Below are 22,133 nucleotides of genomic sequence, written 5' to 3'. Positions count from 1 at the left end.
AATAAATTTGAAGGAATAGAACTAGACTGGCAAATAAATCAGCAAGACTCCCACTTGTCTTTAATGTCTACATTCACCCACCACTTCCCTTTTAAGGAGTTTCCCATCTCTCAAGTTTGTTTTTCAGTAATTCTCTGGGTCTATTATTACATTCTCATGATCAAAAGTTGTAAAATGTTCCTCCACTCAAGACATAACTACAGTGAAAAGGAAGAGGGTAAGATGGTCTCCTACTGACATCTAAAATAAACAATTAAATTTCATATATTTGATTTGTCTTATCCATGACTGTGCATATGTATTTCTTATTTATAAGAGCCTGGTTCTCTTGAACTGTATGGCTTTAGATTTTCCTTTTTATATCTCTTGCAGAGAGAGAGGGAAAAAAAGCAAACTTTGCTCTTCTGGTTCAATTACGTGCTGTTCACTAGTTTCTTATATCTCTCTTTGATCAGAGAGTATGAAGTGAAGTGAAGTGAAGTGAAGTCGCTCAGTCGTGTCTGACTCTTTGCGAATCCACGGACTGTAGCCTACCAGGCTCCTCCCTCCATGGGATTCTCCAGGCAAGAATACTGGAGTGGGTTGCCATTTCCTTCTCCAAGGGATCTTCCCGACTCAGAGATCGAACCCAGGTCTCCTGCACTGCAGGCAGACGCTTTAACCTCTGAGCCACCAGGGAAGAATCCACTATTTTTAGAATTACATGTGATCTTCAAATGTCTGTTCAATTTTATTTAACTAACCACACTTCATTCCAGGGAGTCCTTCCTTTTCTGTTATCATTATTATTTCCTTGTAAAATTCTTCCCACAACATTCAATGCCTCAGACAAAGCTTTGGCAGGCAAGAAAAACAGGTTTTTACTGCATTTTTTAATATCCAATTTTTTAGCTCAACACCAAATACTGTTCCCTTATATAATTTCAAAACTGGAATATAGCTCTAATACTTTCACTGAGATTCATGTAACACAGCTGCCTATGTGGTTCTTTCATTCATTCCTAAAGGACATGATGATGATTTTTACTCAGCAGTTTTTAAGGGAAAAACAAATTTTCATATTTAGTGGTAGTATTTTACAAAACCAACTAATTGGATTTCCTCCAAATTACATTTCTCTATTTTGTTCAATTTTCCAAGTAAATACACTAGCACTGAAAGTAATACCCAGGTGCTTTCTCTAATCATCCATATAATGTGCCGTGGTATTTTAAAGTTATAGGGTTTCCCTGGTGGCTCAGTGGTACAAAATCCACCTGCAATGCAGGAGACTCAGGTTCAAACCCTGGGTGGGGAAGATCCCCTGGAGAAGGAAATGGCAACCCATTCCAGTATTCTTGCCTGGAGAATCAAGGACAGAGGAGCCTGGCGGGTTACAGCCCATGGGGTTGCAGAGTCAGAGTGTGCATGCATTTTAAGGTTATAGTACAATTTATTCTAAATTTGTCTGACACTCAAAATCAAAGCACCTCCTAACTGAAAGAGCAGACCAGTTTCTAAAATGAAAGGGAGGATATAAAGCAACAATTAACTGACTGTTTCATTTGGAGATATCTTCTATTCTCTCCCCCCATAGTTCAGTGAGAGTCAGCAACCACGGCACCAGGCAACAGGAAAGACAGACAACAGTCAACCCGGGCAAAGTTTCCCCAGGTCATCAAGGAGCAGACCTTCATCCACCCAGGTCGTTAGGAAACCTCAAGCCCCTTCTCGTGCCTCTGTCCTACCTCCACTGATTAACAAAGCAGCCAGTCAATCATCTTCAAATCTGAAGACACTAAGTACAAAGAAAAAGCCATCACAAAGACAAAACCAGAGCAAGCCTTAAAAAAAGCACATTGGCCTCTGCCAAGAAAGGGCTGACCCCCTACTACTCTGGTCTAACAGAACAAAATATTCTACTGAGGTCAAGCAAAACTCTGGAACAGCCTAAAAAAGGTCAAAAGACCACTGGCAAGAAACAGTCAAAAAGGACTTCAGCAGCACCAAAATCATCTTTGACTATAAAGAACAATCGAAATGTATTCAAAAAGCCCCTGTCCTCCTCTAGCAAGAAGCCGTTGAATTTGCCAAGAGTGGCTAAAGCAGCTTCAGAAAGAACTTCAGCTAAAAAGAGTTCACAAAAGTCCAAGAAAATCCAGTCTACACCTGCTAAGAAACAGTTTTAAAAAACCACAATAGGAACAGCTCCAAAAACATCTCTACTTAAGAAGAAATCTAAAGCCTTGTCTATGTTATCCAAAAAACAATCATCTAACTCCACAGCAATAAAGCTTCCCCCAAAACTTCATCAACTCCCCAGAACACACCAGCTAAATCTCACAGAGCTCTGTCTTCACGCACCAAGAAAAACCAGAAGCAAGCAAAAGCAATTAAAACCACTTCCCCAAAAAGTGTAGCCAAAAAGAAAACTCTAAAGAAACAAGATACCAAACTGTCAACTCTGGTCAAAAAAAGACCAACTAAGACAACAGGAATAAGAGCAGCTTCTGAAACCAAAAAGAAAAATCTGACTAAATTTAAAAAGGCAGCATCTCCATCTGCCAAGAAAAAGCTCAATCAACCAAAAGAAGTTGCAACAAAAAGGAAAACCTCTATAGCCGAAAAACCCTGTACCTCACCTGCCAAGAAACAAGTGAATCAGCCTAAAGCACTTAGATTGGCACTAAAAACACAATCAGCCTCAAAGAAAAGACCAAATACATTTAAAAGCTCCTTGTCTAAAACCACCAGGAAGCATTCAACTCAAGCAAAAGAAAGCATATCTCCAGCTCTCAAACAAACTCTGGCTGAGAAGAAAAATCTAAAAAAATCAAACCTTACTGCCAAAAAGCTGTCTAAATCTGCTCAAGTAGGACCAAAAACATCTCTAGCTAAGAAAAAAATTCAAAAAAAAACTACAAAGCAACAGCCCACAGCAGGTAAAAAGACTGCAAAAACAGTTCTTGCAAAGAGTAAATCTATAAAACCATCTAAACAAAGACAGCCCACAACTCTAACAGCAAAGAAAAGGCCAAGGGAGTCCGAAAAGAGACCATCTAAACCTCTTAAGAAAGTTTCAAATCAGCTTACATTCCCTCAAGGAATAAAAAGACAACCTCCCTTAGCCAGCAAAACTGTAAAACAATCTAAAAAAGGGAAATCTACAGTTGTCAAAAAAAGGTTCAAACCATCTAAACCAAAAGGATCTAAATCAATTCAAGCTCCAAGGAAAAAATGTCCACATAACAAAGTCACAACCACTGCAGTTGCCACAACTTCACTCGATGAGGTCACAACTGGTGCAACAGATTCCACAACCTTGGAAACAGACTTCACATCCACGGTTGCTACGACAGCTGGATCCTCAACCCCAGGACCTGTGGGAACAATCACAACAGCAACAGCCTCCTCAAACCTACAGGTAAATACAGCCACCATTGGTGTCGTCACAACCTCAGCCATCGGCATGACTACTGCTTTTGCTGGCACAACGGTAGCAAGTGCTACTGCTTCAACCCCTGTGACTTCAGCCTCTACTGCTAAACCCAGTGTGTTGACCAGTGTGGGTAAAACCACTGTCCAGGCTTCTGTGGCTCCAGCGCCAGGGAAAGAAGTTATCACTCCATCAGCAGATGACATAACCACTGAAGCTACCACAGTACCTGCAGATGCCACAACCCCCACGGCTGAAAAGCCTACATCCTCAGTAGCAGATTCCACATCTCCAGCTGTAAGTACAACGGTTTCAGCTACAACCACAGTAGCTGGAGGACCTGCCACTGTCACTACAGCAGCCTCTACAACTCCAGGGGTTGGTGCCACCCCAAGTGTTAGCACTGTACCTTCAGTCACTGGCCCCACATGTCTCGAGGCCACCACCACCTCGCTAAGTGCTGCCATCACCACACAAGGTATTTGTACCTCTGCTATTGAATCTAGTACCTTGACCATCAACAGTGGAACCACAAACCCAACCCTCAATGCCACAAGTCCAACTGAAGATGCCACGACTACACCCCCCGATGCCACAACCCCTTCATCTGACTCCACAGCTTTAGGAGCAAGCACCATGTCTGTGGCTACAACAGGAAAAGCTGCTTCAGCTGCAACCACAATCCCCGTAACAGCCACCACTGCACCAGTAGCAGCCTCCACAAGTGTTGCAACCACACCCTCACCCTCAGCCTCAGGTGCCACAACTGTTCCCAGTACAAGTATACTAGGTACCGTGAATCCCACCCCGCTTACTTCTGCCTCTACTGAAGAAACATATTTTCCAACCCCTGAAACTACGAATACAACTCCAGAGAATAAGGAAACTACTGAACCTATAGAGGACACTACCGCTGAAGCTGCCACCACATCGATTTCCATCATTACCGCTGTATCTGAAGATACAACCACTGAATTGGACTACTCTACCAACGAAGAAATGGAAACAACTGCCACTGATGATGAGGTCACTCCTGCCACGAGTTCTTCAGAGTCCACAGATGTCATTACCTCTACACCTCCTTCAACCATCACAACCACAGCAACAACCAACACACCTGAAGCTAATGCCATCACTACTACCCCAGGCACAACTTCCACTACCCCTGGGGTAACCTCCAGTCCCACCAATACGGCCTCCACTGGAACCACCTCTGCTGTGGATAGTGGCATACAATCACCACCTGTTACTCCAACCTCAGCAAATACAGCTATAACCAGCAGTAACCCTTCTTCCCCAACATAAAAGCAATGCAGCAGCACATATCAAGCATATCAGTAACAGGTAAATAATGCATGCAAAGAATGAAATGAGGAAATTCAGTAGAGCTCTATGTAGTTCCAAATAACTTACATTATGGCTAGTTACACCTGATCTGCCCCAATTTTTTGCAATCCTATGAAAAAGAGTAGATCTTCTCCCATTTTATATATAGGATACAGAGTTTTGGGATTTGGACACATTCAGACCACACAATGGTAAAGCCAAGGCTAGAATCCAAATGTCTTAATATTTAAGCCAACAGTCAGAAAACTTAGAATTCTAAAATGGTGATCTCACATTCAGTAGACAGCTGAATCACAATCACTTAGCATCTTTTCAAACTAAAGATTTCTAAGTTCTGCCATTATAGATACTATGTTAGTCCCTCAGTTGTGTCCAATTATTTGTGATCCCATGGACTGTAGGCCTGTCAGGCTCCTCTGTCCATGGAATTCTCCAGGCACGCAAGAATACTGGAGTGGGCTGCCATTCCCTTCTCCAGGGATCTTCCCAACCCAGGGATCAAACCTGGGTCTCCTGCATTGCAGGCAGATCCTTTATCATCTGAACCACTGGAAGTCTCTAAATACTATCTATATATATAATAAAATCTTTGGGGACTTTATTCTGATAAAGTCTGATAAGGTTATGGGTATGAAAACACCCAGACAGTATTTCAGAAAGGGAAATTGGCAGGTATAAATGTTCAAACATGAGAATGAGTATCACAACCAAGAAACTGTTAGCAGCTGTGCTTGACCGAAATCAGGAAGAGTGAAACCTCAATTAAGTTCTTAGTAATGAAGGCATGATGCCATAATTAAAAAAGAAAATCCTTGGAGAAGAAAATAAATCTAGAAAAAATTATATTCATGAAGATATAATACACCAAAAAACTCATCTAGATTGTAGAACCATGATATAAAACTTTCTTTTCTTGATTCAGCATTAGTCCAAAGACTTTTTTTTTAATAGAAGTATAGTTGATTTAAAATGTTGCATTATTTTCAGGTATACAGAAAAGTAACCACAAGTTTGTTTTCTGTGTCTGTGAGTATATTTCTGTTTTGTAAATAAGCATCTGTATCATTTTTGAGAAGAAGCACATCTAGGATAATTTCAGAGAAAAGATTGTTGGAACATAATGATTTATCAAAATTTATATAAGGGCTTTTTTAAGGTGGATGAGACATTCTAGGTAGTAGTAATGATGGATTAGGCCTTAAACACAGCAGCTAGCTAGCTATACTTTACTGTAAACTTAGAACATCTAATTAGATATGTTTTACTCTGAGGTTGAATTATGAGATGATAGGAAAATAAGAGAGTAATACTGGGGGCAGGTGTAGGTAGGTCATTTAAATGGAATTAATTTCACATAAGAAATAGAAAATAGCAATTTCAAAACAGCAAGATGTTATTTGTAGGACAGTAGGAATTAATTTTATATTTCTCTACATTTTTTTAGGTCCTATTCTACCTGAATATTAAATTTCTCACCTTAACTTTCACCAATACTGGCTCAAGAATTGACTGTCATCATACTTCAGACATGAGACCGTTCTAGAAATTCTGCTTCTTTCACCCTCTCTCCTCTTGAATGCATTCATTTTCACTTCTTCAGCTTTTATTCAATAAATCATTTTGAAAACCATTTGTCCCTGTTTTATTTGCATCACTCTCACATGTTTGGATATGAATTAAAAACCTAACAGCTTGTCTCACTGAAAAGCTCCAAATAATGAGCAGTACTTAAATAGAAGGTTGACTGGGCTTCTGGTGGCTCAGATGGTAAAGAATCTGCCTGAAATGCAGGAGACCCAGGTTCAGTCCTTGGGTTGGGAAGATCCTCTGGAGAAGGGAATGGCTACCTACGCCAGTATTCTTGCCTAGAGAATTTCATGAACAGAGGAGCCTGGTGGGTTACAGTCCATGGGATCTCAGAGTCGGACACGACCGAGCAACCAACACTTTTACTTTGACTGAGATCTTAATGTTAGCCTCAGTTTGACTAAACTTTAGACAGGTTTTTCCCTGGCGCTAGATCCCTGGAGTCTTAGAGCATTTCCTTAGAAAAATTTCAATTTTAATCTTTTCCTGTCCGTTCGAGATATTAATCTTTTTTAAGCCTCTCTCCAAGTTTACAACTGAGGAAAGTTCTTCTTAAGGACCTAGGAGCCAAAGGAGACAGTGCCTCTATCTCTTAGTCTCTGTGGGAGGGTAACAGCCTAACTTGATCAAGCCCCAGTTAGCAAACACAGATGGCCTAATCACAGTGGAAGACATTTGCAGACTCGAGAATCATACAATGTGCTTGACACATCCCATTGGTCAGCATGTCATAACACCCTGCAGTACTAGCTCAACCTGGTGCTTACAGACGTCTCACCTTCTGTTCAGTAGAATCAACTATTGCAGTAGTCTTGAATGAAGTCTCCCTTGCCTGTTTAACTTTGTCCTGCAATTTTTGCTTTCTCAAGGTAAATATGTGGACTATAGGAAATACAAACGAATAATGTGTGGGTTAAAACTCCTATGAGCCAAGCTCTACAAGAAGACATCTAAGGGGCGAAAAACAGAGGGTCATGCTCACTAACATAATCTCACATGTCCTCACCATTTTGCCTATTTTTAAGACCATGGAAAATATTCAGTATATATTAACATTTTGAGACAGAAATTCTGAATTAAATGTAATAAATATGCTTCTAAATGTATAGCTGACTTTGGAACAAAATAACAGTAAGGGAACATGTTAGTCACTCAGTCATGTCCGACTCTGCAACCCCATGGACTGTAGCCTGCCAGGCTCCTCTATCCTGAAATTGCCTCTATCCAGGCAAGAACATTGGAATAGGTAGCCATTCCCTTCTCCAGGTGATCTTCCTGACTCAGGGATCAAACCCACTTCTCCTTCATTTCAGGCAGATTCTTTGCCATCTGAGGCACCAGGGAAGCCCCGTACGAAGGGAAATCTCCCAATAGAAAAACAAAATGGAAATGAATCCAGGGAGGAAAAGATGTAACTGAACTCTGAGGCAGCCCTGAAGGATGTGGTTCTTCTTGTTAATCTAGGAGCTTGAATTTTAAAACCCAGATGAGGACAAAGGAACGGACATTGAGCCCATTCCAGACAAATAATTCCAACCAAGTCTCTTCACATGAATCAGAAAGCCACATCCTTCAAGTGGATTCAAACAATTTTGACCACTAGTAAAAGGAAGTGAGAAACAATGTGCTGTACTCACTAGCCATATAGAAGACCTGGGTTCAATCCCTGGCTTGGGAAGATCCCCTGGAGCAGCATGCATATATAAGGTAGCTCATTGGGTAACTTGTCCTACATTACTTAAAGACTCATTCTATAAATCTATTATTTCTGCTATACACTAAAGGCAAGGATTTACTCATAATAAAACCTTGCATGCTTGAGGAAATTTTTTTGGAAACTATTTTTTTAGATAAAAAACATCATGTCTTTGTATATTGCATATTGATGATAATGAGCCAACAAACATATTGTATATTGATAATGAGCAAACAAAGGGAGAAAATAATAATATAGGAGAGAGAAGATTAATGGAATAAAATCTTTGGCTAGGCAAGAGGGGTAAGATCTAGTCTAAAATGGAGGAGTTGGCCTTAAGCTTAGCTTTGGAAAACTGATCCATAGTAATTGCAAGGGAAGACAGAATGTATGGACTCAAATTATAGGGGATAAAGAAATACGGTGGTCCAACTTGTGAATGTCCTCTTTTGATTTCATTTTGTTTTAATGAAATAAGGAATAGGGCCACTTACTAAGAGTGAGGATGAGCAGGAGATATTATAATTTTGAAGGGGAAGAAGCTATTATAAAAAGATATATATATAAATATATACATGAATGGAGAGATTTCTCATGATGAAATGGTTTACATGATTATGGAGACTGAGAAGTCTCATGATAGGACATCTGTAATCTGGGGACCCAGGACAACTGGTGGTGTAATTCCAGACCAAGTCTAGTTCAAGGCCTGTGAACAAGGGTTGCTAAGGTTGTATGTTGTCCAAAAGCAGGAGAAAATTGATATCCAAGCTCAAGCAGGGAGGTAGAAAGGAAATGGGGGCAAATTCCTCCTTTCTCTACCTTTTTTCTTCTATTCAGATTCCCAAAGGATTGGATGTTGCTTTACTGACTTCATGAATTTAAATGCTAATCTCATCCAAAAGAAGCCTCATGCACACACCCAGAAATATTATTTAATCTGCAATCCTTGGCCCAGACAAACTGACACACAAAATTAACCATGACAGATTTTATCTCCTGGTTCGCTATAGCTTATTTCATATCACTCCATTTTCAATTTTGGTGATTTCAGTGTCCACAAAGAAAATTTCTTCAATGTTTTGTTCTCTCAGTTCCTTGACTCCATTTACCTATATGTTTATCTTGTACTCTGTTTTAACCACTCATTCCCATGGCTGTAACTAAAAATACCAATACTAATATTACAAAACTCCCCATCTGCTACCCTGATTTTAACAATTCTTTAACCTCAAAAATACCTACAGATCCCATCAACTTTTAACTCTTCCTTCCTCTCTCTGAATCCTTACTATCCTCTTATCCAACTAGCAGTCCATAAACAATTACTATAATCCCTCCCTTTTAGACACCATTAACTCCCTTATCCTGCACTTGCTTTGGAAAAACATCAATTTGGAGTAAATATATAATCCTTCATCCACTTTGTTCTTGCACCTGGAGAAAAACCACACTTGATTACGACTTCTAGGTGCCTGTTAATGCTGAATGGCAATCATAATAAAGTTCTCTAATACATTCATTTTCTAAATCTTCTTATAGCAGTACAGGTATGTCTTCAGGTTAGAAGAACTAGGTTTTAGATGTTTTGCATATCTTGAGAAATAAAGGGCATAATAAGATTAGTTTTCTTCATGGTGTTGAGTTTCAGACTAGAAAGGGGTTTAAATGTCTTGGAGCCTTGGATTCATTCCTATATATTGAAATTTGAAGATCCAAAAAGGGTCAATCTTACCACAGGTATATGAGAGTCCACCCTGACTCCAGGGAGTATAGTGACATGAAAAGAAGGGAATTTACTCACTTCAGAGTTCTAGGGCTCCTCTAGATCTCCACTGATCTCCTCTTGTCCCAGGCTGTGGATGCAAGAAGTATGAGATCAGACATTTTCTCTTCCCAATCAACCCTGAGAATTCTCATTTCTATGCCATTGTTCATTCCTTTTCCTACACCTAACAAATCTCTGCTAACCCAACTTCAGTCTCAAAACTTACCTAAACTTCAAAGCCAAGAAACTTTCCAAAGACATTTCTCCTCTGCTGAACACCCAAATTATAGTCCTTTGACTGTGTAACTCATTGGGCGGATTTTACCTATCTCCTCCCCATTGTGTCACTCAGGGCCTGGAGCTGGAGCTTAAAGTTTTCAGGTACTCAGTCAATACTTGAATAAATAAATGAATAAATAAATGGCAATAAACATAGTTGTCATGTATATTCCTTTCCTCCTAGAATGGATTATAAATTATTTAGACTCTTGAATGTATTATATCTTCTACTTCTGTTTTTCCACCAGTAGTTTTCATGGACACCCAGTAAGTAGGTGTTGATATTCTCAGTTATTAAGTATGTGGTATTAATATGCTTGAAGATTCAGTAAAATAAAACAAGCATTCTGTGAAAATCAATTAGCGCCAAGCCAGTAGGCTTCACTTTTGTCATGAAAGAATGTGGACACCAATAATCCATTTTTCAATATGTAGCTCCTCCTTCAATATTATTATTTTAGCATATAGAAAAGCACTGATGTTGGCCCACTTTCACACTACAGAGGACAGCTCCCAGAAATATTAAGTAGATCATAAACTGAAAAGCATGTGGAAAAATAGATGAACTTTTCACCTTGATGAAAGGTGGCAATGGATTAGGACTTCTTAGACTACAAAGGAAAAAAAATTTCAAAGATGACATTTCTTAACAGACAAAGATTTTATTTTATTGTCTCAGGTTCAACTTTGGAAACCACTAGGTGAAAATCTTAGATCTTATAAAGTTGAATTAGTGCCAGCAAAGCATTCTGAGTCTGAGTCTGGCAGCTTACATGAAACGAAAAGACCTGCAAATATAATCTCTAACTGAATGAACATTTCATCTTTAAGTATGTATTACTTCACTAGCTTTCCAACAATTACTTTAACTCAAAGAGCAATGTTTAGGATCTTGGGAATGATATTTCCAAGCTACTGAAGTGATAAGATTATAATTGCTCAACTCATGACACATTGCTTTTGATCTGAAGGTAATTATTATGTATGTAGATGCTTAGTGCATCATGCTCTGCCTGATTAAAAAAACAATCTAATGACAGCCTTGGACATAACTTTGGGGACTCAATATTTGTTCCAATACATAATAAAACAATATCAGCTACAGAAAAGTATTAAGCCAGATGATAGGGAAAATTGACAATCCTGATGGGAAAAAAAATGACAAGAGATTTGACTTTGTCTTTCCATCTAGTTAGAAACATATGTCACAATCATTATTGATTTTCTGGGTTATATGATATGAAAGAAGTATGCAGGATAAAAAAAAATTGTTACCATTAAGCAAAATTTTAGGTGTCTTAAAATGAGAAGAGAATGCAAGCCAATTAAGTGTAGACTGAGTGTCTATACCATTCAATAAAAGTATCACTAATACCATGCCTTGTATAGTATAAACTGAGAGTAACAACATAATTTCAGAATTTTTATGGTGGTTTTAGATTATATACCAAAGAATCACCTCAGCAGGTGACGTAACAGGGATAATGTACTTTGCTGGATTCCATCAAATAGACAATTAGCTCAGAAACTGAACAGCAATATTAGCCAGTGTTGTTTACTGAATGAAGTGGATGTCTGAAAGATCAACGTAATATCTATGTAAATCATGCAAAAAAGGAAAAAAGACTGTCATAGACATGTGATTTTTTAATTTTTTCTTCCATATTATAATCATATTTTTCAGATACTTAAAACCAAACCCAATTCTGTCCTTATGAAAACCACAGTCTTTAAGGTGAATTCCAATGTAAGTTATTAAATGCTGTTATAATGAATCAAAATTCTGCTGTGTAAGAAGAGAAAGGAACAATTAAGAAAAACCAAGAAAGCAGGGAAACAAGAATGGCACAAGAAGCTAGAGAGTTAATTTTTAAAGATTTCATAATATTTAAAATATGAATCTTGCCCCTTTCAATTTGAAGATAAGCTAATAGGTCACTCTGTGCCTGAGAGATGCGTGCACAAAAGCCAACAGACATTTCTTCTCCTTTCTTTTGTTTGGGGATTAGCTCAGAAGCAATCCCTTATATATGAAGCTTTTTCTCTCCTCCACTTAAGTAAAGGAGGAAGAACAAGGAACTCGCAATTATCTCCTAGATTTACACTTTTTCAACATGGATTTCATACTTACATATTGCTGAACCAGGCTCATTTAGTCAAGAGTTAAAACTAGAAGGCAGATGAAAGGAAGATTCCTTAGCAAGGTAAGATATACTTTAAACTCTGGCTGAATATAGATTCAGTAAGTTAGCTTTTGTCTAAAAGGTCCTCAAAAACTGTAATAAATTGATTGTATATATACGATTAACAAGAGACTAAGGATGAATTTTTATGATGAAGTCCTCACTGAAGTACTCTGTCCAAATGTAAGTACTAATTCGAGTGTTTACGCCTTGATTCTCTATAAGCTTTAGAAAAAAACTAAAACTCTTCCTATTGTCATTACTTAGTTAAAATGGTATTGATCTTAGCAAACAGAGTAGTCTTTCTTACTATTATCATTTCTAATAATGCACTAGAATCACTTGGGCACTGTCTTCATCTTATTAATTAAGTCAGCATTTTAGAAAGCATAATAATGATGATTTCTATTTTTTAATTGTTATGTAAACTGTCAATGAATTAACATAACATAGAACAATCTTTTACCTTAGCAGCCCAGAATAACAAGACAAAATGAAGATTCTAGTCCCAACACTGACCATCTTGAATGTTGTGACCTGCTTCCTGGTAAGTTTCAGTATTTTGGATAACAGTATTTCTATGGAACTAAAAATTATATGGTGGTAAAAAATGGATTTAGATTTTCAGCATATGTTTAATGCAAGAAAGAATATCTTGCTAAACAAATCATCATTGTATTTTTAGTATTCTATTTTCTATTTATAAATTTTCTTCTTTTAAAATTAATCATATATACAATGAAGGAAAGATAATAGAAGTTATAATGCATGATAGCATGGGATTTTGAAGAGCTTCTCTGTACTTTTTAATACTATAAGAGATTAGTTACTGAAAGTTTGCCTTGGAATTCCTGGATTAATATTTGCAGAAGGTACATAACCTTAGCATATTAGCTGTTCCTTTTCACATTGACATTGTATATTTCTAAATTGATTAAATGAATGAAGAGAAGAGATCTTGAGAATGTTGCTTTATTTGAACAATTTAGTGCCATGACAATTGATTTCAGGTTTTCAGTAAAATATAATCTGCAAGGGAAACCTCACAAGAATATTGTACTTCTTTCTCTATAGTATAATGGGAGTCAGGAAATAAACAATCAGACAAATCACCACCTATACGCCAGTCTGCCTTGGTCCTCATCAGACAATCACTCAGCAAGTCAATTCTCATCCATTCTAAGAACAAAAGAAAATTCTCCACCTACATACAATTCTAATAGCTACTCTAAGTCTACTAATAATGGAACAAGGCTCTCTGGATCTCTTTCAAAGAGAAACCACTCAGAGACTCTTCAAACGAGTATATATAACCTTTCCTCATTTGGGAATGACTTACCAAGTAACTCTGCTTATGTCGAGGGTACCGTAGACAACTCTACTCTGGCAAAGGCCCCAGAGGACATTGCTTCACCTTCACCTGCTGCCATGCAGGACACTTCTGCTATCAAGACCACACTTTCCAGACTTTCACCCGACTCCAGAATAACACACAACAGGATGACTGTTTCTGAAGAAAATAGCATCCCAGTATCTGTATCCACGACCACTCCCCAGTATAAGTCCAATTCCACTGTTGCTCCCTACTTTCAGACAGATGCCAAAATGAATCTGAGCCTTGAGCCTTTCTTCCCATCCACTGGAAGGTGAAACTGCTCTTTGCCCCTAATCCTGCTGCCTTCGTCCCAAATGCTAAGAATGAGTTCAATGCCTCTACAGATGAGAATACAACTGTTGTGTCAAAGGCCAACAACTTCCACCTGGAAGAAGCAAGACCAGACAGTACATACATTGTTGGTACCACGACCCCTGAAAGAAGGCCTATGAAAGAAGGCAATACAGCAAATATTTATGCTGTAGACATTTTAGGAGATTACATGCCTTTGTTTGATGTTCCTGACATGAAGGACAAAAACATAATTGATGCCAGCTACCTGGAAAGATATGACAAAACTATGAGCAACTATCCTAAAATTACACAGAAAGATGATTTTATTGTAATTGATGCCACAGACATGAAGAATCTGGGTACATCTACAGTTAATGCTCAAACACCTAGCATTTTGTCTGCAAATGATGGCAATGACTTTGAACCTATTCCAATTCTGAGTAAGTACGACAATGCTGATACCAAATCCATCACAACTGACACAGACATTGATGAAACCATTTCCAATATTAATCCCATTAATACTAAAAATTCTTTTCTTAATTATAGAATATATAAGAAAATCAATAATGTTATTAGCAATTTGAATGATACCAAAACAATGTTAGATGAAGCTAAAAATACTATGCATTTTGGGGGGGACTTAATTGCCTCCAACACAAGTGATATCACTTCTACAAAGCATTATGCTAATGATATCTCAATGGAACCAAAGGCCAACACCAACATGAACTTTAAAATAACTTGGCCTTTAAAGGAAGGTATGATAGAAGGCATCCAACCTGTTCAGATGGAAAATATCACAACACCTGTCAATAATAATATTGCTAAAACAATTGAATCTAATGTAGACAATTCAAGAATTAAGTATCATTCTAATATTCTTGCAAATGTAAGTCTCCAAACTGATAGAAACAATTTTAAGTCTGTGAGCACTGATGGAATTGAGAATGTTATTATTATGCTCCAAGGAATTGAAAATCTGGACCAAGATGATGGAGGTATAAAGGAAGTCATCTTCTTTCATCTGGACACTTCCACAACATATATTAGAAGAAAAGGTTACTCTTTCAACCCTGATATAGATTATGCCCAAACAGCAGGAAACAAAATCATCCTCCCTTCTGGCATCACTGATATGTTCAACCCCCTCGTCAAATATAAAATAAAGCCTTTTACAGTGGACAACACAAACCCCATCAACAGAGGTAACCCAAGAACTCCCATCACAACTACTGCAAATGACGCCAAAGCCAAGACAGATATTGAAAGATCTACTGTGTTTAAAACAGCCAATTTCCAGAGCAATATCTGTCCTGTGGTCTCTGTCACTCATCCTGGCACTGTTGGATCTGCTTATTTTAGTGAAAACAGTGTAGCTGACATGACCTCAGATTCAAAGGTCAACATCACTCTTTCAGATCAATCTACTGACTCTGTGGATGAAAGCATTCATCTCCCTGCTAATTACAACCAGGCTGGTGGTGCTGCAGTTCCCAACCTTGAAACAGACTTTCCTATGTACAAAAGATATACTCTTCTGTCAGTAGCTGAGTCATCTACTCCAATGCCCAATGCCCAAAATAATCTAGCGCAGAACTCCCTGCCAATTTATGATGATCTTTTGACTAGTCCTTGGATATCAGATCCTGTGGCTGAAAATCCTCATCTCACTAATGATACCATGACACAAAAATGGCAAATCAATAAATTATCAATAGATCCTTTGAACATTCCACTGGAAGTTGATTTCAGTTCTCCAAACAATGCATACAGTGTCACTGCTCATGCAAGTAAAGGGACCACAAATATGATTAAGAGCTCTGAACTGATGATTAATAAGGCCACCACACCAGAAGGAAGGCCCACTGTAGCCATGACCTCCCTGCCTGCAAAGACAGCTGGTGTTCTTACACTAAGAACAAGATTTGGAAGTTTGATAGACAAGGAAATAGCTAATGAAGAAGAATCAACTCCCGATGTGGAAGTAAAGTCTGTAGTGGAAGAAGATTCTGGTTTTCAGATAGAAAGTCTTCCACCTGCACATAATTCTAAGTACTTTGAATCAGGAGACAGGGGCTTTGAAAGGAATGGATTTGTGTCTGTGGATACCACAAAATCTCTTTCCCCATTAAGTAGTAGTATGCCTACTACTGAAGTAGCAATAAGTGACAGAGACTTTACTTCTCCTAGAGGAGAAAATTATGTTCTATATGTCATAAAACCTGAAAATGACAGAATGCATTTTCAGACATTGGCCACCAAAACAATAGCTAATGGTCTGGGTAAAACTGCAGTTGTGAAACAGAATGTGGAAGCAGCAGATGGCACTGAATTCCTTCTACCTAGCAATTCTATCTCCCAAATTGGAAGAATGGATAAACCCATACTCCATAATTCATACTATGATGTAATCAGTGATAATCCACTTATTATCACCAAAGAGAACCCAAATGTTGTTCAGAGCATCATGAAACATGAACTACCACTCTCCACATTGGATAATGCAGACATTGTTGATTACATTGATGGCTACCAAGCCCCTGCTGCCATCCCTTCAAGCAATGCCAACAGACTTGCCAATAAGGGCAAAATGGCAGGGGCTCAAACAACTAATATTCCTCTTGGCATTAGTACCATATCTGATGATATTTCCTATGTGAATAAAAACACTGAAGTTATAACAGACTTGGCTTCAATAGCTGCCGCCTCACCAGTAAAGAAAGACATTCTTACCACGAGTGAAGTTAACACTCTTAATAATAAGCCTAATAAACTGGGAGATGACTTAACCATTTCCAGAGTAGATCCCAATGTGTCTGGAGATGATGCCATTCTGTTAATAGCTGATCCCTCTACTGTTACGAAGTCTGTTGCCCACTTCAATCATCCTCAAGCGACAAACCCTTCAAAAAAGATCTCTTTGGGAGATATTATAATACCTAAAACTTTTCATAACTTTACTTCAGCAGCTTTGACTGATGCTGAAGGAAGTGTTGACACCAAGTTTTATATCTCAAGATATGAACCTGAAAACTCTTTCAAGGAAGATATAACACTGAACTATGAAGCAGACCCTCCAGAAGACATACACATTGCAGTAGAGGAAGAAAACACACAGAAAGAAGACAATGTGAAGGATCATATTTATGTTATACCTGTTTCAGATGATAATGCTCCTGCAGGCAACAACCTGGCAGATAAACATTATTCTAATTCTGATGTGTATAGCTCCATCAGATTCAAAGGAAAAACCCAAACCACAGCTGACCAACTTGAATTTGAGAACCCTGCATCAACCTATATGACTGAAGTCTCAAAACCTCTCCTTGAAGAATTTACTTCCGAGTCTCAAGGAAAAGTGATTGTAGCAAATAGTAATAGTGGAGATGACAATGGTGAATTCTTTGGTGGCGATATTCGTTATCCAGTGTTGAAAGAAAATGTCCCAAAAGGATATACTTCTCCCCCTGAAAGAAGATCTACAGTTACAACACCAAGTTTTAGGATTCCAATGAAAGATAATATAGCCCCTGCTCCAGAAGGCAGTCTCTTATTAAGAAAAGGAACTTCTAGAAAACATTTTACACCCTATACTGATGAGCAAACTGATTCAGGAACAGAAAAAGACCAAACTGCTATAGGTAGCATAACCAATTCTCATACAGGCATTGTACCTATGACCTTCTCCACTACTGTCTCCTCTGAAAATATGAACGCGGGGAATTATCATCAAGTGCCTGGAATAGGAACTCCTCTATCACTGGAATATTCAAATACATTGAGAGGTGATGAGTCCATTATTCTTTGGCATGGGACTACTGCGGCAAAGGAAAATGATCTAAATGCTATGGACTTGATCGTCACTGAATCTGATAAAAGTGATTCAGAATATATTTCAAATAAGCATGCCTCTGAACTAGAGAAGGGAGAAAATCACCTTAGTACAAAACCTAGTGAATACACACGTGGATCAAATGGATTTGTATCTCAAACACCATCTTCTAAAGGTGAGGTCTCAAAGAGTCTTCTATATAGAATAATTTACCCTGAGTTTAGTGCTAAAGACAAATACCAAGCCACTTTTCTCAAAGAAGGAAATACTGACTTTGATTCTGCTGCCACTTCTTTCAAAGATTACACCCAAGATTTTAACACTCAGCATCTGAAAACTGTGGTGCCCTCCCTAATTGAGGCAGGCAAGACTTTTTCCCCTCAGTTTCTAAAAAGATCATCTGCAGAAAAGGGCACTTGGCCTGAAGATGATGATGTCATCATTCTCCCTCAAGTTTCTGGTTTGGGAAATACAGAAAGCAAAGATTTCTTTCTACTACCCACAGAAAAACTGCTACTATGGGAGAGAAAAGAACATTTGACACTCTCCCTGTTGATCATGCTGCAGTCATCAAGTCCATAAAAAGTCAAAGTCATTTCTACAGGAAAGGCATTTCATCCAATGTTAGTAACATAGCTGCTCCAGAGTTGACAGACACAAGCACATCAGGAAACTCTAAAATCAATGAAAATAAAGTGGACTTAGCTGAAGTGAAGCCTTCAGAGGATCACAGTAATCCCTTGGTTAAAGGTACTGCCTCCAAGTCTGAGAACATCTCTGGTGGTGAAATCAGCAAAAGCACAATCAAAACTGCCTCAATAGCTTCTATTAATCACATTAATGTCACCAAAATGCCAACAAATGCTACCACCATTTCACCTAATGTCTCTACCTTTGACTCTAAGGAAAGCAATGAAAATGGTGACTCCATCATGCCTGAGGTAGATGGTGTTCTATCCATAAAATTAAATTCACTATTAATCCCCAATTGGAAAAGACCTGGAACTGCAGTAGCCCTTAATAAAAATGATGATTCTTTTTCAAATAAACCTGTGACAGTAGAGTTATCAGAGCCATTGGGTGAACACTCTCTTATCAAGGACCCGAACTGGAAGATTACCAAGGTACAAAGTGAATTTCATCCCCTCTCCATGGTCTCCTCTGTTCCTCTCAAAGATCCCACTGCTTTTTCAGAGAATTCTATCAATGTTGTTACTGACATACTTAGCACTGAAAATGGAGTCCTTAATGATAAAACTGATACCATGGAAAAAGAAACTACCACTTCAGGAACAGAGGCTAATGCATCTTTCAGTAAAGATAAAGCTATTGTAGAGGATGAACCCTTTATTTCTGAAGCCAAAATTCCAGTGAATTTAAGAAAGGTAAATTCAGCAAATGTTAATCCATTCCTTCTTAAGCTGGATGTTGCTTCTGCTAAACAGAAAGTGCCTGGAACTTTCAAAGAAACTAACCCTGTTTCCACAATAAGAACAATACAGCTGGCAAAGGCCAGGGCTGGGGGCTCAAGTTCTCTTGATAATGATAACTTAGAGAGGTCTATCACAACCTCTTATGGCCAGTTACATCATCTACCCCAGAAACCAACTATTCCTCTTACTGCTTTTGTTGCTGATTTTGTCAAAATCAATAATTCTGAACTTGATCCTGCACCCATTATCAGAGGGAGTGACCTAAAAATAACTGATGAGTCTATTACATCTAATGATAGAATTGTCCTAACTGACAAAAAAGTCATTTCACCTGACAACGTTAGCTTTACTTATGACAATAGGAACATGATAAATGGGAAAAGATATTTAAATTCTGAAGAAAAAGATAGTGCAACTCAATATGAAGTAATTCCTATTAGAAAGGACTTTTCAACAGAGTCAGATGTGGTTTTTCCGACAGAAGAAGATCATCTAGACAATAAGAATCTAATGACCATGAGGCTTGATGACAATGATCATAAGTATTTATCAGAGAAAATTCCTTTTATATCGGAGAAGAAAAGAGTCCCACAACAAAAATGCCTGCCCTCACCCAAAGGCTCTATAAATTTGGAACTCATGCTCCTTTCCCCACACATGTCACTGAGAGTCTATCAAATGAAAATCCTGCAGAACTCAAAACTAAAAAATATCAACTGTTGACCTCCCGAAAAGGAAACCCTGATTCTGACAAAGTTGGCTCCTTTCTCAAAGATTATACTATCAATTTCAAAAGTAAGTTACCCAGAACCATGACTTACTCCCTAACAGATGAAGACAGAATTTTTTCTCCAGAATCTCCAGATGATTTCTCTCTGGAAAGAGGCATCCAGAGTGAAAATGACATCATTATCAATCTTCCAGAAGACAAATGGATTGAGCCTATCAATACTCCAGACACAGAATCAGTGGAAATTGCAGAAGAAAGCAGGGCCTTCTCAGATGGAGTCACTGATCCCACCAGGAGCACAAATCCAATAATGAGCAAAGACTGGCTTCACAAGATACACACAGTCCCTCACACAGCACTGTATGACCAGAGGGTACCCAGTATGTCACTCAAGTTGAAATATAATCAAGACACAGCTTCCAAGGCAGAGAGTTACCAGTCACAGGATACCACTGCTCCTTCAGTTAGTGTCAACCCTGATACTGAACTTTCCTTTGTCGTTGAAGATTCTGAGAATAAAAAAAACAGGGTTCCACCTTATTTTTCACCTATGAAGACACCTCACACTATGGCTGATACCACTGCTATTTCCCTTGAGAACAGTTATGAAGGAGGCGAGTCTACACAACCCAATGAAAATAACATTAGATCTAAAGAATCCCCAACTCTACAAACAAGAGAAGGTATCATTCTCATGCCTCAAGCCCTAACTGAGGATTCTGCTCTAATAAGTGATGGGTCTTTGACTGACTCTTCAAAGACAGTATCATTAATACCAGAGAGAGTGACTAAATACCTTGATCTTATTCATGGAACTGATATTTCAGAAAATCAGATCATTAAAACCCAAACAGACCTTCAGCCCCATTCCTTGGACTCAGTTATTCCCCCTGCTAATTCAGTAACTTTTACCAGGAATTCCATAGATGATGGACCTGATTTGCCATCCACTGTGGAGAGAAACACTGTTAACATTTCTAAAATTAAAACAGATATTCGACCTTTGGATACAACAATGGAAGTCCTTTCACCTACACAAATAAGTTTTTTCCCTTCTGAAATAAGGAAAATGGCCAGACTCTCTGTTGAGGAAGACACCAACGCTAAATTTGATTTAAGTCACATTACAAATGCAACAGTTCTCATTCCAACTTTGGAGAAAACACTTCTCTCAGCCCCCGAGCCCAGTACTCTCTCCAAGAGCAATAGTAACAAGGAGGAGGAACTCATTGTTTCCAAAGCAGGCAATTTCACCTTAGGAGATTCAAGAACATTGAGAGAGAACCCTTTCATTGGTAGATTTAATATTTCTGCTAGACCTCAAGCTCCTCCCAGTTTAAAAGGAATACTTTCAGCTGATTCCACCCTGTCTCATGAAAAGACTTTAAAGCCTAAGGAGAAAAGTTCTGCTCTGTCTGATGCAGATCCTATAGGTTTGTTTCATAATGCTCCTGCTGGATCCTATGAGCAACTGTGGAAATCAACTCTTTTTCCTTTTGATTTTACAACTGCTGTGAGTTCATCAAGATATTCTGAACTTGATCCAGCTTTCAAAATGAAAAAAGATACTACAACAAAGACTAATACTCCATTTCAGCAAAGAAATTCTCCGTCTAACAAAGACATCATTTCCCCTAGTACTAATACTTCAACAAAAGACATGTTAAACATTATTTTTACTAACAGATCTGTGCAAAGAAATTTTGTAGGGAAAGATATAAACACTGAAAGTGAAGTAGCTTTTATTACAGAAAACATCTCAAACATTACTTCAGATGGTGAAAAGGTTCCCAATGATGAGGATGTAATAAGTACTGTGTTTGATGACACAGTTTTTGAGGATGTTATAAAGAAATATGTCCTTGAACCACAGGAGGAGAATAACAATCCAGTTACTAAAGAACCTGCTCTCATTTATGATCCCAAAGTAGTTGGGTCTCACCCACTCTACGCCAGTGCTGATGCATACAAACATTTATTTCAAGGAGCCCCAACAGAATCAAAAGCTAAGGAAATGCTGCAAAATTTGATATCGAGAGAGGAACACTTCAGTTCTGGCCTTGATAATATTCTCAACTCCACTGACAATTTGAATTATAAAGTTCCCAGATCAATGACTTACCCACCAACTCACACAAGTGAGAATCTTCACAAGTTTCTAGGTAAAATACCTCTAAAAGGAGGCACTTTA

At 38.3% G+C, this 22,133-nt stretch overlaps 1 long non-coding RNA gene across 1 annotated transcript in view; it reads right to left on the bottom strand.

Moving 5' to 3' along the window:
- Positions 1-22,133, bottom strand: part of LOC122696491 — a 36,034-nt gene that overhangs the window by 5,623 nt on the left and 8,278 nt on the right. The window contains exon 4 of the long non-coding RNA XR_006341764.1: positions 9,850-9,901. This is a non-coding gene — a long non-coding RNA (uncharacterized LOC122696491). The remainder of the gene's footprint in view (positions 1-9,849; positions 9,902-22,133) is intronic.

This window comes from Cervus elaphus, chromosome 6 (genome assembly GCF_910594005.1).
Source record: "Cervus elaphus chromosome 6, mCerEla1.1, whole genome shotgun sequence".
In the NCBI taxonomy this organism is placed as follows: Eukaryota; Metazoa; Chordata; class Mammalia; order Artiodactyla; family Cervidae; genus Cervus; species Cervus elaphus.
This window is presented reverse-complemented; position numbering and strand designations above follow the sequence as displayed.